Consider the following 14,226-nt stretch of genomic DNA (forward strand, 5'->3'; position numbering starts at 1 on the left):
TACACATAAAGACACCGATTTGTCCAAAGTATATCGTTTAGATAGAAAGGCGCAAGTGGAGCAGTCATTATAGCTTTGGAGTTCAAAACACCGCTGCTGACACGGTGTGACCCTGAGCAGGCCACTTCATCTGCCTGTGCGCAAAACGGAAAAAAATGAACTAATTGTGTCGCAAAAAAGTTGTTTGTCTCCCTGGATAAGGCGTCAGCCAAATGTGTAAATGTAAAACAAAGATCTTTTAAAGGTGCCTGTCGACCTGACTTTATTATTATTATTACGTAATCGAACACAGTTGGAAGGTCAAATGAGATTACAACTGAGTATCATTTCTGAGCCCAATAAAATGAAACATGTTGGAGACATTTAAAACACGCAGCGCAGACACTTGACTAAAACCTCCCTGAACATCCCAAGCGCTCCCAGTGCGGACACACCCGAGGCTGACTGCTGAGGTCTACGGTAAGCATCAGTGAGACAAAAAAAAAAAAAAGAAAGAAAAGGGGAGGGGAGGCTGACGGGCGGCGAGCGTGTGAGTGAGTGAGTGAGCGGACTCACCTTCCTGATCTACGCCGTGGCGCTCGCCTTCCTTGCATTCTGTCTGCAAATGATCCCATAGTAACTTAGATCCGGGTGGAGGAAGACGGGCAGGAAACGCAACCCTTTGGAAAAAAAAAGCGAGCGAAGGGAGAAGCAGCGCGCACACGTCTGAGCGATCCGAGTCGAGATCCAACTTGCACGAGACGACGCCAACTTTACAAGCCTCGGATACGCCGTTTTCGACTAAAAGGTAAGCTCGTCGCTCCGCCCGAGTCCGCGTCCCGCACGCAATCCGCGGAGGGGCGAATGTCGTCAGCTTGTACGGACAAGCAGCACTCGGCGGCCCTCGTTGTGTTCTCCAGATCTGCGGAGCTGTAGCTCGACTCGCACTGCCATTGTCTCGTCTGGCCCTGGCACTGAGAAACTGTACGGCTGAACAGCTGCTGCCCGCCGGTGCAGATGTTAAAAACCAAAAGCCCCCGTCGCGGGTCTCTCCAGCTGCGCTGTGGGTGCCCGTCTACCTCCAGCAGGTGTGCACGTCCATCCGGTTTCAGGACAGCGGACTTGATACGTAATAAAAACTCGTGAAATAAGACCATCTGGTTTAGTCCTCCTTACTTTTTAGGATACGCTGCTTGAGCAACATGACAGTACGATCTGCGCAGGCAGGCAGGCAGGCAGGTATTCAGTATGAAGCGGCGCCGTGTTTGTGTTACGAGACTGCGTGCCCATCCAGTGTAAAGCCGGCCAGTCCTGCCCTGCCATGCCATGGCTAGCGGTGTAAATATGATGTCAGTTTCTCATAAGTAATAAATACACGCACAGCAGAGTTCCCTTTGTAATAAATGAAGATTCGTGGCAGTTCTATGTTGTACTAAACGTGCACCACTAGTGTACTCCTGCGCTACATTTACTGTATGCGATCAGTGAAACACACCCAGCATGGGCCGCGTGTGCTGACCGAATGGAGAAAGTCGGCTCGGCTCCTGTAATCACGCCGTCGACGTCCCCCCGGCCCCCCGGCTCTTGACTGATGGAAGCGGCGCTCTGAAGCTAACGAGTCGCATTGCAGTGCCGGGCCGGGCCGGGCAGGCAGTCAGACAGACGGACTCGTAATTCTGGTTGAGTGTATTGTGACGACACGAGTGCTGCCATTGGCTAAGCGACTGGAACCTGTTTGGCTTCTCGACTGGGAGTACATCTGTGTGGAATTTGCATGCTCTTCCCGTGCCATTGGGCGCCATTGGGCACCAAAGGGACAGCGTTGTGCTGTCGGGCAGATTGGTAGAGCTTTCTGTACTGTGGCACATTGTGCTTTGGCTTGGGGCCGTGCCATGCTTTTTGTTAGTAGCTGCTGGGATTGGCATCTCTTCACCAATTGTCAGTATTGGTGTAAGAAAGCAGAGATTAAGAAGTGACTTGCATGTTCTCCCCGTGTGCCTGTGTGTGTTTCAAAGACTTGCCGGTCAGGCGGATTGGCCATGCTAAACTGGCCCGTGTGTGTGTGTGTGTGACAGACTGGCACCCCGTCCAGGGACTACACCTGCCTCCAGTTACCCTGCGGCCCTGGCAAGGATAAAGAGGGTTTGGAAAATGAATGAATGAATATTCAAAGCGGTTAAACTATGAAGAGAGCAGGTGGGAGAGGGAGGTTTGGTTTCTTCTGTGATGTAAAACTGTTTCTCTCCTGTCACTTTGTCTTTTATTTAATAAAAAGTTCATCACACAAAAAAAAAAAACAAACTACAGTGAAAACTCGGGTCACAACTGTAATTCGTTCCAAAATTCTGGTCGTAACCCGAAGTAATCTCCCCCATAGGATTGTATGTAAATACAATTAATGCATTCCAGACCTTACAAACTGTATGTAAATATATATTTTTAAAGCACAAAATAGTTAATTATACCATAGAATGCACAGCGTAATACAAAACTAAATGTAAAAACATTGAATAACAGAGAAAACTAACACTGCAGGACCTCGCGCTACGTCTTACGATCTGCTCGCTGTAAACAGTTTTTTTTTTTTTTAACGAGTTTTAAGCACAGGAGAAAAAATGAAAATTTGAAAAATCCGTAATTTATACAAAAACTAACCATAAACAACCAAGAAAACCAACCTTGCATGAGTCGAGTTCTGGCGTGGAGGAAGTGAGTAGGAAGCTTCAGTTTTGAGGGAGAGTCTCCCTGCGCGACGCACGTCTGACCGAGAACGAGGGAGAGACTGAACACGTGCGCAAATCACCGGCGCGTACAAACCGGAAGGGAAACTGGCCTGTCCGTCACCCGAGTGTGCGGTCGTGAACAGATACAAAGTTTGGCGAACGTTTTGGTCGTAACCGATTTGTACGTGGTCCGAGACGTTCGTGACCTGCGATTCCACTGTATAAAGAGAATTCATACAGGAGACCCCACCATAAACCAGCTGCAAGACGGCTTGAAACCCAAGTAACCAACGGCAGGCCTCCTGTTTTCTAAATTGGGTTGGCGTTGGCACCCCAGTCTCTTTCCCTCATGCCACCTGCCCTTTTCTTCTTGATAGAGTTGCCCGTTTGCGCCGCTTTCCCCTCAGCGTTGCCCTTCTAGTCAAAGTGCTCTGCCCAGTCGCTGCTGCATTGGCCTGGTAGTCATGTCGGGGTTTTAGCTTCCCAATGTGAATCGCAGATTTAATGTGATTTTCACTCGTCCGCTGCCCACGACGTGAAGTGATCAGTCGTTAGCATTGGTTAGAAACCTCGGCAAGAAACCTGTTGACATATACAGGCATTGTACAGCAGAATAGGCCGGTGAGACAGATTTTACTTTTAGACCCTTAGTTGGTATTTGTATTATCAGTTTCTCTCTATTTTATCAAAAAATCCTTCAACAGGCCGAGACTTTTTTGGAGTACAAACCCTAAGTAAGGCGGCTGCTTCAATTCCTGTCGGTGACTCGCTGCGTGACCAGGAGTGACTCGCGTAACCTGCCTGTGGAGAAAAAACACACGTCTGTCTGATACAAAAGGAAATCCTGAGGCGAGACTTGGGCCGTGAGATTTGAAAAAGTCCCGCCCCCTCTCAGCCACGCCCACCGTCCTCTCACCTCTCATTGGTGTGTGAATGCTTTTGCCAGACTCAGTTCCAGCGCTCTCACCTCTTATACATTTCTACGTTTTCCTCACTTTAAGTTCCCAATTAAAGAAGACGTTTTGTGTCCAAATCTTATTGAAGAATTTAATCCCGAAGGGTCATCAACAAAAGAAATGAGTACACTGGCAATCCTAGCAGCGAGAAACGATGGAGTGAAATGAAGTCACGAGAAAATTGTCGATCAGTTACACGGCAGATTCGTTAAATGCGTATCAACAGACTCTGCTGACACAGTTAGTGGTGATGGTGAGGAAGATGAAAACATCAACTTACAATGTCACGAAGAATATCGACAACTGTTAACACCTTCTGGTCTTCCATTACTGTTGATAGAAGGACGTATCGTAATGTTATTGTGTAATTTATGTCTGAGTGATGGGCTATGCAATTGGACAAGATGAGTAGGATTCAAAATTGGTCGAAGAATTCTAACATAAAATTTTAACAAGAAAGGTCATGTAGTTCATCTTCGGGGGATAACATGAGACACCAAAGGAGATCTCGATATGCCATTCGATAAAACGTTTACAGTTTCCCGTTAAAATAGCTTTTACAATGGCAATTAACAAATCTCAGGGACAAACATTCGAAAGAGTCCGTTTATTTATTAGAGAGAAAGAAAGAAACCAAATTGCATTCCCAGGCAGTTACACATCGCGTGGATGCAAATGTAGCACTTCACATGAAAATTAAAATCTGTTTAAATCGTACATCCACATCCCCACACGCGAGCGGCAGAACTGCAAAGTCGCAGGTCTGGGGATTGGCACGTGACGCATTAGCTACTTTTATTTATTTATTTATTTATTTACCTTTCTTTCTTTCAAAAATCTCTTTCTAACCCCAACAACCAGACGGACACACAGACAGACATTTGTCTTTCTATTAAGGTGGGCTCTTCATGAAGGACACGGGCGCGCAGTGCTGAGGGTGGATTTCATGCCAATATTAGAAAGTATTTCTTCAGGCAAAGAACCAGAGAGGCTCGGAATAAATGAGCAAGCAGTGTGGTGGAGAGGAGGACTTCAGGGGCCGTGAAATCTCAACTCGGGGACACCTTGGCCAAACTAAGTGAATAGGATGGACGGGCCTGTTGGGGTGAATGGCCTGTGCTTGTCACGACGGTCACGGTGTAAGTATGAACACGAGGACGGTGCCAACAGGCTGTACTGTCACTAGTGAGGGGTCCTGGACGCATTGCTTTTAATATTTAATGTCATTGCGCCACCCAAGGCAACAAGACCCCACTAAGGAGATGTCCTGTTGGGCAAAAGATACGCACATGTGTGTATTAAAGTAAACGTACGGCCTGCAGCTCCAACGTTACAAGGTCTGGCATCCAGGACTCTCAACAAACGGGATAACAGAGGATTGGAAATCCATTTATTATTAAAGGAATTACTCCACACAAACACAGGGTTGCCCACCTCCACCGAGGCGACTGCATTACGCACGGACCGCTTCAGCACGCTGCCACCACAAAAGGGGTTTCCAGGGGTCAGACCGATGGGAAATGAGGTGGGCGACACGACCGCAGCCTCGTAATCCGGCGTCACGACCGCAGCCTCGTAATCCGGCGACACGACCGCAGCCTCCTAGTCCGGCGACACGACCGCAGCCTCGTAATCCGCCGACACGACCGCAGCCTCGTACTCCGGCAACACAACCGCGGCCGGGAGTCGCCTCGGTGGAGGTGGCCCCCGTATTATATTTTATTATAAGCTACTTACTTATGGACGGAGTGGTGGTCCCGAGGCTAGGGATTTGCACTGGCAATCGGAAGGTTGCCAGTTTGAATCCTGTAAGTGAGGCCCTTAACCTGAAGTTGCTGTGTCGTGGGTATGACGTTAATCTGCATCCAGCCCTGCATGTAGGGAAAAACCTGAGGGTTGGTGGCAGAATTGGCACTCCAGCCACCATAAAAACCTCACCCTGTTCCATTCCATCTGAACTGGTGTGGTGCTGCGGTGTCACCCGTCGTATGGCTGCACTCGGGTCCTAATCTGGGATCCTGAGTTGGTTTGTCATGTGGCGCCTGCTCCTAACCTCTACTTACTCCGTGTAGTACACATAACTAGTATCTGCAATTTGCTCTAGGCTCAGCAGATGTGGCTGCTCTTCAATTTCTTTTTGCCATACCTCATTTACAATCCGTCTCCTTATGCCATTTGCTGTAGGAAAGACGCCAAACTGGTTAACTTTGCAGAGGTTGCTGTTAGCCATGTTTTTGTGCCTCACCAGTTTGAATCATATCATAACATTTCAACTAAGACTGTCTATCATGCCACCTTTACAATCGGTCTCCCTATGCCATTTGCTGTAGGCAAGACACCAATACGTGGTTGGGGCTCCTTTTGCATGAATAACTGCATCAATGTGGAGGGCATGGAGGCGACCAGCCTGTGGCACTGCTGAGGTGTTATGGAAGCCCAGGATGCTTTGAATGCAACCTTCAGCTCGCCTACATTGTTGGGTCTGATGTCTCTCATCTTCCTCTTGATAGATTCTCTATGGTGGGCTTTAGCTCAAGCAAGTTTGCTGGCCAATCAAGCCCAGTGGTACACACCATGATCAATAAACTAGGTGTTGGTACTTTTGGCAGTGTGGGCAGGTGCCAAGTCCTGCTGGAAAACGAAATCGGCATCTCCATAAAGCTTGTTGGCAGAGGGAAGCATGAAGTCCTCTGAAATGTCCTGGTAGACCACGGGTGTCGAACTCCAGTCCTGGAGGGCCGCAGTGGCTGCTGCAGGTTTTCATTCTAACCATCTTCTTCATCAGTGACCTTGTCTGGCTGCTAATTCACTTCTTTTGCCTTCGTTTTAATTAACGTGACTCCGCCCCCCCTTAGTTGTTTCCTTTTCCTTAATTAGCAGCCAAACAATGAGACCCAAAACGAGTCGCCACCTGACCAGCTCACCTGTGCCCATCACATAATATGTGAAAATAAAGAAAGGTGAAGGCCTCAGTAAGGCTGATCTGCTCAGGTCACCAACGTGACGGTGTCTTTAGAAAAAAATAGAAAAATCAACAGTTTGGGGAAATGCCTGCTGTGGCAGAATGAGAGCGGGTTGAATTAACAGCAAGAATCGGCTTCTCATTAAGAGATTGGTTGGAGTTTGAAGCCCCAGTTGAGCTGCTCACCTGTCGGCTCGTTTCACGTCTCGTTTCTGTTTGGCTGCCATTTAATGAAGGAAGGAATCCATTCAGAGGGCAGAATCCTTAAAAACTGGGCTATTAAAATGATGGGAAAAGAAGTGAATTAGCAGTGAAAACTGGAAACTGATTAGGAACAGGGTGAGAATGAAAACCTGCAGCCGCTGCGGCCCTCCAGGCCCGGAGTTGGACACCCCAGTGGTAGACGGCTGCGCTGACTTTGGACTCGATAAAACACCGCGGACCAACACACTGAAGTAATAAGATGAGACTCATTTACTGAGACGCACCTGTACACACACCGACGAGGCCATCTTTAGAGATGTGGGAGAGACTTGTCATGAGGAGAACATGCAAACTCGACCCTGAAGAGGAATCTCTGGGTCTTATTCAGAAAGCGGCCGCCATCTCCTTTGTGTCGTTTCAGACTGGCCTACCCCTACTACAGGGCGCAGTGGTGGCTCTGAGGTTAGGCATCTGCACTCCGAAGGTTGCCGGTTCGAATCCCGTGAATGCCAATAGGGACTCTGCTCTGTTGGGCCCTTGAGTAAAGTCCTTAACCTGCAATTGCTCCGTCCTGGGTATGACGTTAATCTGCATCCAGCCCTTCAAGCAACTTACAGGGAAAAAACTTGGAGGTTGGTGGCAGAATTGGCACTCCGGCCACCATAAAATAAAAAAAAAAACCTCCCAGTGTTCCACTCCATCTGAACTGGTGTGGTGCTGAGGTGTCACCCGTCACATGGCTGCACTCGGGTCCTGATCTGGGATCCTGAGTTGGTTTGCCGTGTGGTGGGTGCGCCAATGCACTTTATCAGTGTGTGCTCCTAACCTCTACCCCTACTACAAACCCTGAACTTAAGGTTCGTGGGGGTCCGTAATCTTAAAAACAAGTGGCGAACAAGAGCTGAATCTCTAACCACTGTTACAATGTGCCACCCCATACCGGATACTTAATTCTGATGACGAGGAGCCACAGAGCTGCTGCCCGTCCTAAAAGGTGTTTCTGGGGGTGCCCTCTTCAGCCGAGGCCTTCCTTTCATTTCCACCCACTCACCTTTGAGATGTGCCGCCCTGCCAGTGGACCCCAAACCGTTGAAGGGTGTGTTGTGGGCACATCCCGTTCCTTGTCACTGTTGCAAATGTGAAGGGAGAGGTCACCCCGCCACCAGCCTCGCCCTGAACATCGACACCTATGGGACTTCACATGAACTCTGCTCCACTCCCCAGAGCTCACTACCTGGCTCAGCAGCCAGTCAGCAGGGCCAGGCCCGTTTGAAAGTTTCAAGGAGTTGTCGTCTGTGCCATTGTGCGTTTTGAATCACACCAGGAAGGCGTTGTTTACCCTCCCAGTGAATCGGCCCTCCGGCTTTCCTGTGAGGCCCGAGTTTGAAGAAGCGTTTAGAGAAGTTATGATTAATGAGCCCTTTAAATAAATAAATAAGCTGGACGTTTTCATAAGATGACAAACTCCACACGATTCTGAAGAAATGATCGCTAGCGGCACTGTCCACATTGAACGGTCTTTGCAAAGATGTCCGCTGAGGTTTGTAGGTGGCACTGCAGGGGCTCGCTTTGCCTTCCAATTAGCTGTCTAAGCCTAAAACACATTTGTCTGAGTGTCCGTCTGCACGTTTAGAATAAGCGGACAACTCTCTGTGCACCAAGGAAGTTGAACAAGGCAGCCCAGTGGTGCAGCAGATGTGCCAGTATGGGCTCACCTGCTCGTCGTCTCTGTTGAGTTGGCACCTTCTTTATTCCCAAGTCTCAAGTCTGTGTGTATTTTTTGCTCATGGCCACAACATTTATCTAAAGGTGGTTCAAAATCGGCTCTGCAGTGTACTAGCGTCCCATCCATGCTGATTCATGCCTTGCACCCTGAGCTTTTGGAATGGGCGCTGGCCCACCCTGCTACCCCAAACTGACAAAACGGTAAGTGGATTTGAGAAATGGTGCGTCTTCACCCGCACAAAGGCATCACATGTGATTAGGGGACAGTGAATGATTTGTGCCTTCAATCAGCTTTACACGACTTAAAAAAACTGCCCAGGCATGCAGAAAAGACGCGTCCTGCCATCCAGTAAGTCCTCTGAACTGCCTGGGAAGAAGAGAAGAGAAGAGAAGGGAAGGGAAGGCCTGCATTCTGGAGACACGCCTGGCTTATGAATGGCAGGTGTGGGCAGCTAATCAGGTTATGGTGACGCAACACTTTCAATATTTGTTTTCTCCCTCCGGTCAAACAGGGCGGCGTGTCTCACTGATTCTTCGCTCCTCCTGTGACACTTGGCATTGTGGAACTTTTGGATTTTTAAATAGTATGACAAATCTGATCAAGTATCGCCTTGACAAGTGGTGGTACACCTTGAAGTGACAGGCCCTTCCTGGCATCATTTGAAGGAAAAGCAACACAAAGCCATCAGGGCCTTTAAAAGAGATCTCTACTAGCCCGATGAAACATATCGTGTGTTGTCATTGCTGTTAATACGGCCAACAAAAAACTGTGTTTGTATCTTCATTCATTTCCTGATGTCACTTTAGGCCGAACATAATGTGCATACCAGCAGCATCCCGGGCACATCAGGTGCAGGCCCAGGCACAAGCCTCCCATACGTAGTTTAAAAGAAGGAAGAACGGGGCACCCTAGTAGCTAACGTCACCCACCCTGACCTGCGTGACTGGAACAACTCGATTCACTCACATGTTCACAGCCTAGAAACGTACAAGTCACTGTCCTGTGCTGGCAAGAGGCTTAGCGATAGTGACCTCCGTGAGATGAGCTACGTGTGTACGGTGGAATCGTTACGCGTCAGCTTCAGCTACGTGTGAAATGTTCAGAATCTATCTGTCTGTCTGTCTGTCATATAGTGCCCTTCACTCTATCTATCTATCATATAGCGCCTTTCACATCTATCTGTCTATCTATCTTTTATATAGCGCCTTTCACATCTGTCTATTCTATAGTGCCTTTCTATCTATCTATCTTTTTTTATCTATCTGTCTGTCTGTCTGTCATATAGTGCCTTTCACTCTTTCTATCTATCTATCATATAGAGCCTTTCACATCTATCTATCTATCTATCTATCTATCATATAGTGCCTTTCACTCTATCTATCTTATATATAAACACAGCGTGATTTTATGTCCAAATTCCAACTGATACAGGTGAGCCATACTCCGATAAAGATCATTCCTTAAACAAAAGATGGTCGTGTCATTTGAATGGCAGACGTATTAAAAACGGGTCCATCAACACCTAAGAAATACGAAGACGCTATTAAAAAGACAAGTCCCATGTTATGATATATCGAAAAGAAAGCCGAGTAGAACTCCTGAGATGTTGTGTAACTCACTAGTATGAGCACATCTGGAGTGCTGGTGCAGTTCTGGTCGCCCCCTACAGGACAGACATGGCAGCACTTGAAGCTGTGCAGTGGACAGTGACCAAGTGCGTCCCAAGATTTACAGACCTGCTGTACTGTGAGAGACTCTGAAAATGAACCCTGTTGAGACCGTGTGGGGACCTGCTGCAGGTCTTCAAAGTGATCAGAGGTGTTGATAAAGTAGATCCAGCAGATTACTTTCAACTTGACCGTGAATCATCTACTCAGGGACGCCAGTGTAAATTATGGGCAAGTGTATTTAGGACGCACTTTGTTAATCAAAGGGTTGTGGAAATGTGGAACAAACTACTGAGCCATGGAGTTGAAGCAGAAACCTAGAGAGCCTTTTAGAAGGACCTGTGGGAGATGTTGGGACAGCTTAGCTGAATAAACAAGTCCAGTGGACTGAATGGTCTCCTCTCGTTTGTTAAATTTCTTATGTTCTTATGCATGCACTCCAAGACAGACCAAAGTGTCACCTCAGACAACAAGAAGAGAAGAGGAAGAAAAGGCAAAAGACTTCGTAATGAATGATTCGATTACAAGGCACATTTCGGAGTTAAGTTCCCTCTTAGAGTTTTTGATGATCTTGTTTCATGTTGCTCTTTTTGTGGTCATCATATCTTATCAGGCCACTGCCGTATCGGGGTAAGAGTGGCGTCGTTACCGTCCTTAAGGTCTTCCTCTGTACATGTAGGGAGCATTCATGGAGAATGTGGTCCATTGTTTGGGTGGGCTCACCACAGGGACATTCAGCGCTTGTTGTGAGGCCCCATCTAAATAGGCTGTCCCTGGTTTTGTCCACCTTTGACTTCGCTCGGTTAAGTGCAGCCCAGTCTTTCCTAGAGACGGATGTTCCATTGGGCAGATGCTCTTGAGGTGTAGGAAGAGCTTCACTGGGAGGGCTACGGTCACCTTGAACCTTTCTACTCTTCAACTACTTTCTCGTCGTATATGGGGAGGTGCGATCCCGGCAGGCAGTCCACTGCACTCTTTTTGTGGTAATAATAATAATAATAAATGTGTACAGCACATTGAATACATTAAGTGAAGCTCAATAAAAACAATATGTGATATTCTAATCTAATTCAGGATCACTGGGAATTACATTATAATTATAAATAATTATGATAAAACCAGATATCAGTAAAATATGGTACTGACATTATATGAAGAAGAAGAAGAAGAAAAACGAGAACAAACAAATACCCATAAGTTTATTCGGCCACTGTAATTGCATTATTTTGCAAGGTATTGTATGATTTCACAAAGAGATTGCCTGCTGACAGCTGGTATCGATGCCCATCCTCGTACTTTTGTCTTGTATTAACAGCTAGAGAGAAAGATTTGGCAGATGCATAGCAAACAATAAAGAAACGAATAAGAGATGAACCAATACCACTGGTATACTTTTAGTTTACTAGGGGCTTCGCTCGCCAACCCCTTCCCCTCCCGCCAGCACTATGCGCCGTTGTGAAGAGGGGGGCTGAACGCACCCCAAGGAGACGCGGTCGCTCCTCCGACACCCCCTCTGAAGCGGTGATACAATGGGAAACAAACAACAGTTTTGTTTCCCTCCTCTTTGCTCGATCAGCTGCTGGTTTGCTGCTGCTGTGCTGCATGATCTTCATGTCGTGCGGCACTTTGAACGTTTAAAAGCCTGTACAGCGGCTGTCCTTTTGCCACTTCGTGTCTCTGCCACTCGTGTTGTTTTAAGGGGTTGAGTGCACGCTAAGGAGACGCAGTCGGATCATCTGCTGGTTTGCTGCTGCTGGCGAGCTGCGCGTTGATCATTTCTCAGCCTGTACAGCAGCTGTCCTTTTGTCTCACTGCCTTGTCTCTCTTCTCCTCCCAGACACCCTCAAACACTATTCCATCTCTTTTCGCTGTTCCGTTATTTCACCGAGTAATATTTTCTGTTTGTTTGCACTAATGCCATCTTTACTCTCATTTTTTTTTTTAATTTTCCATTATCTCTATCACGGGACTTGCATTTGAAGCTTGTAAGTGTGACACAACTTGACCGTCTCACGGGACGAGAAAGTGTCTCTCTGTCTCTCTTCAAAAGATCACGTATCGTCACAAGATTTTTTTTTTTTTTTTAATAACTTTTTTATAACCACCCCCTGCTTACTTTGCTTGCCCACCCCCAGGTTTGGTTAACTGGATATACAATTTAAAGAGATTGTTATTTTCATGGGAATTGTTACATATGCATTGTTTTCACTTTTACTTTAAAACTTTTGTAAAAACAATACTTGTCCTTTATTTCCGGCCCCAGGCCTGCTGCTCGCGTTGTGAAGGGGGTGGGGGGTAAGGGGTTGAGCGCACGCTAAGGAGACGCAGTCGGATCATCTGCTGGTTTGCTGCTGCTGGCGAGCTGCGTCTTTTGCTTGTCGTGCTGCGCGTCGATCATTTAAAAGCCTGTACAGCAGCTGTCCTTTGACCACTTTGTGTCTCTGCCTTGGTCGGCGGGGTTTTGGCAGAGCACGTGCTAAGGAGAAGCTGTCCGATCATCTGCTGGCGAGCTGCGTCTTCTGCTTGTCGCTGTTTTAACAGCTGGGAGCACATGAAGCATGTCTGCCGAAAGCATTCCAACAGCTGCGAGGTTAGACGTCCGTGAACTTGTTTTAAATGTTGTCTCACTGCCTTGTCTCTCGCGGGACGTCAAATTGTCTCCCTCGTCTCCCTCTCAGGACAGAGAGATTTCTTGCTGTTCAGTTTATTTAGTTGTGTGGAGTGATGGTGGTGGCGCAGAGCTACCGTTCCAGTCTCACTACGTTTTATTGCTAACCCGGTGAAGGTCAGTATGGTGTCTGCACCTTTTTTTCCCGTGTGCACGGATTGATCGATGTAACTGTGTGTGCCCGACTGCACAAGATCACGAGGTTTATGACTGAGTGCTGGAAATGCATCGTGAATCGCTCTGAATTAACAGAATGTGTTTATTCTTATAGGCTGTGGAGTAAATGACATCTGCTCAGTTTAGAGTCACGCAGAACCAGTGAGTGCCAGGCAGGGTGTCGCTCACTTCTAGGCCACAATCGCACTCACCCAAGTAGAAAAGAGATTCTGCAATGGTGCTGCAGGCAATCGAGTAACAAGCCTCCGAAATAAAGGATCAGTTTAGTTTCAGTCCACTTATTTACTGCAGGTAATGTTTTGAAATGGGGTGGCCTGGTGGGGCAGTGGCTAGCTTTGACATCTCAATCATTCGTGGCCTTGTTCAGTCTGCTTGTGAGGGTTCAAAATGCTCACTGAATATGTATGAATATGAGTGATGTCCGACACCGCCGCAGTCACAGAGACCTACTGTCCGTGTAGAATACGATGCAGATAGGCCCACGGTAATGCACTTTACGTGTGTGTGTAGGTCAGTGACGAGCACGGCTCATGATATCAACGCTAATCGAAAGCAATGAGCAAAATAAGAATTTCCTGAAAAAAAATACACTTTAAGGTTTGGAAAACGAATTGATGTGCGACAAGCGTATCTCCATCCATTACTAGACTCGCTTCATCCTGCGCAGGTTTGCGGGGAAGCTGGAGACTAATCCCAGCACGTATAGGGCACAAGGCTGGGAAAGATGGCAGTTCATTACAGGGTGGGCACACAAATACACCCCCGGGCCAGTTTAACATCGGCAATCCACCTGAGGAAACCCACACAGACGCAGGGAGGACCCTGGATGGGAGCCCCAGCCGTACCCCCGCACTAACGGACTGTAGTTTATGTTACAAGGGCGTTAAATACACATTTAGAACATACTGAGTGATCGGGCGCAAGTCAAAAAAAATGATTGTCACACTAGGAGGCTTCGCCCGCCAAACCTGGGGGCAGGCGCTGGGCCCGCTGCTGAGCCGCTCCGCTAGAGAGAGCAATTGAATTTAAAGATATGGTACACGCCTTCCGCCCCACGACTTTCTCGATATTTTAGTTTATCATTTAAAAAACGGAATAAGAATCTGAGCATCTAACAACATCACATTAAAGTTTGATAAATTCTTTAAAACCTATATGTAGGTT

At 47.4% G+C, this 14,226-nt stretch overlaps 1 protein-coding gene across 2 annotated transcripts in view; it reads left to right on the forward strand.

Annotated features, from left to right (window-relative positions):
- Positions 1-369: 369 nt before the first annotated feature.
- The window catches only part of LOC120541184 (ras-related protein Rab-3D-like), a 67,926-nt gene continuing 54,069 nt past the window's right edge, over positions 370-14,226 (forward strand). The window contains exon 1 of one of the 2 annotated variants that reach the window (XM_039772594.1): positions 370-459. The gene's annotated coding sequence lies outside the window, so the exon portion shown is untranslated. Of the gene's footprint in view, positions 460-510; positions 788-14,226 lie in introns of those variants that run through there. The other variant, XM_039772593.1, reaches the window with a different exon arrangement.

This window comes from Polypterus senegalus, chromosome 12, assembly GCF_016835505.1.
Source record: "Polypterus senegalus isolate Bchr_013 chromosome 12, ASM1683550v1, whole genome shotgun sequence".
Taxonomy (NCBI): domain Eukaryota; kingdom Metazoa; phylum Chordata; class Cladistia; order Polypteriformes; family Polypteridae; genus Polypterus; species Polypterus senegalus.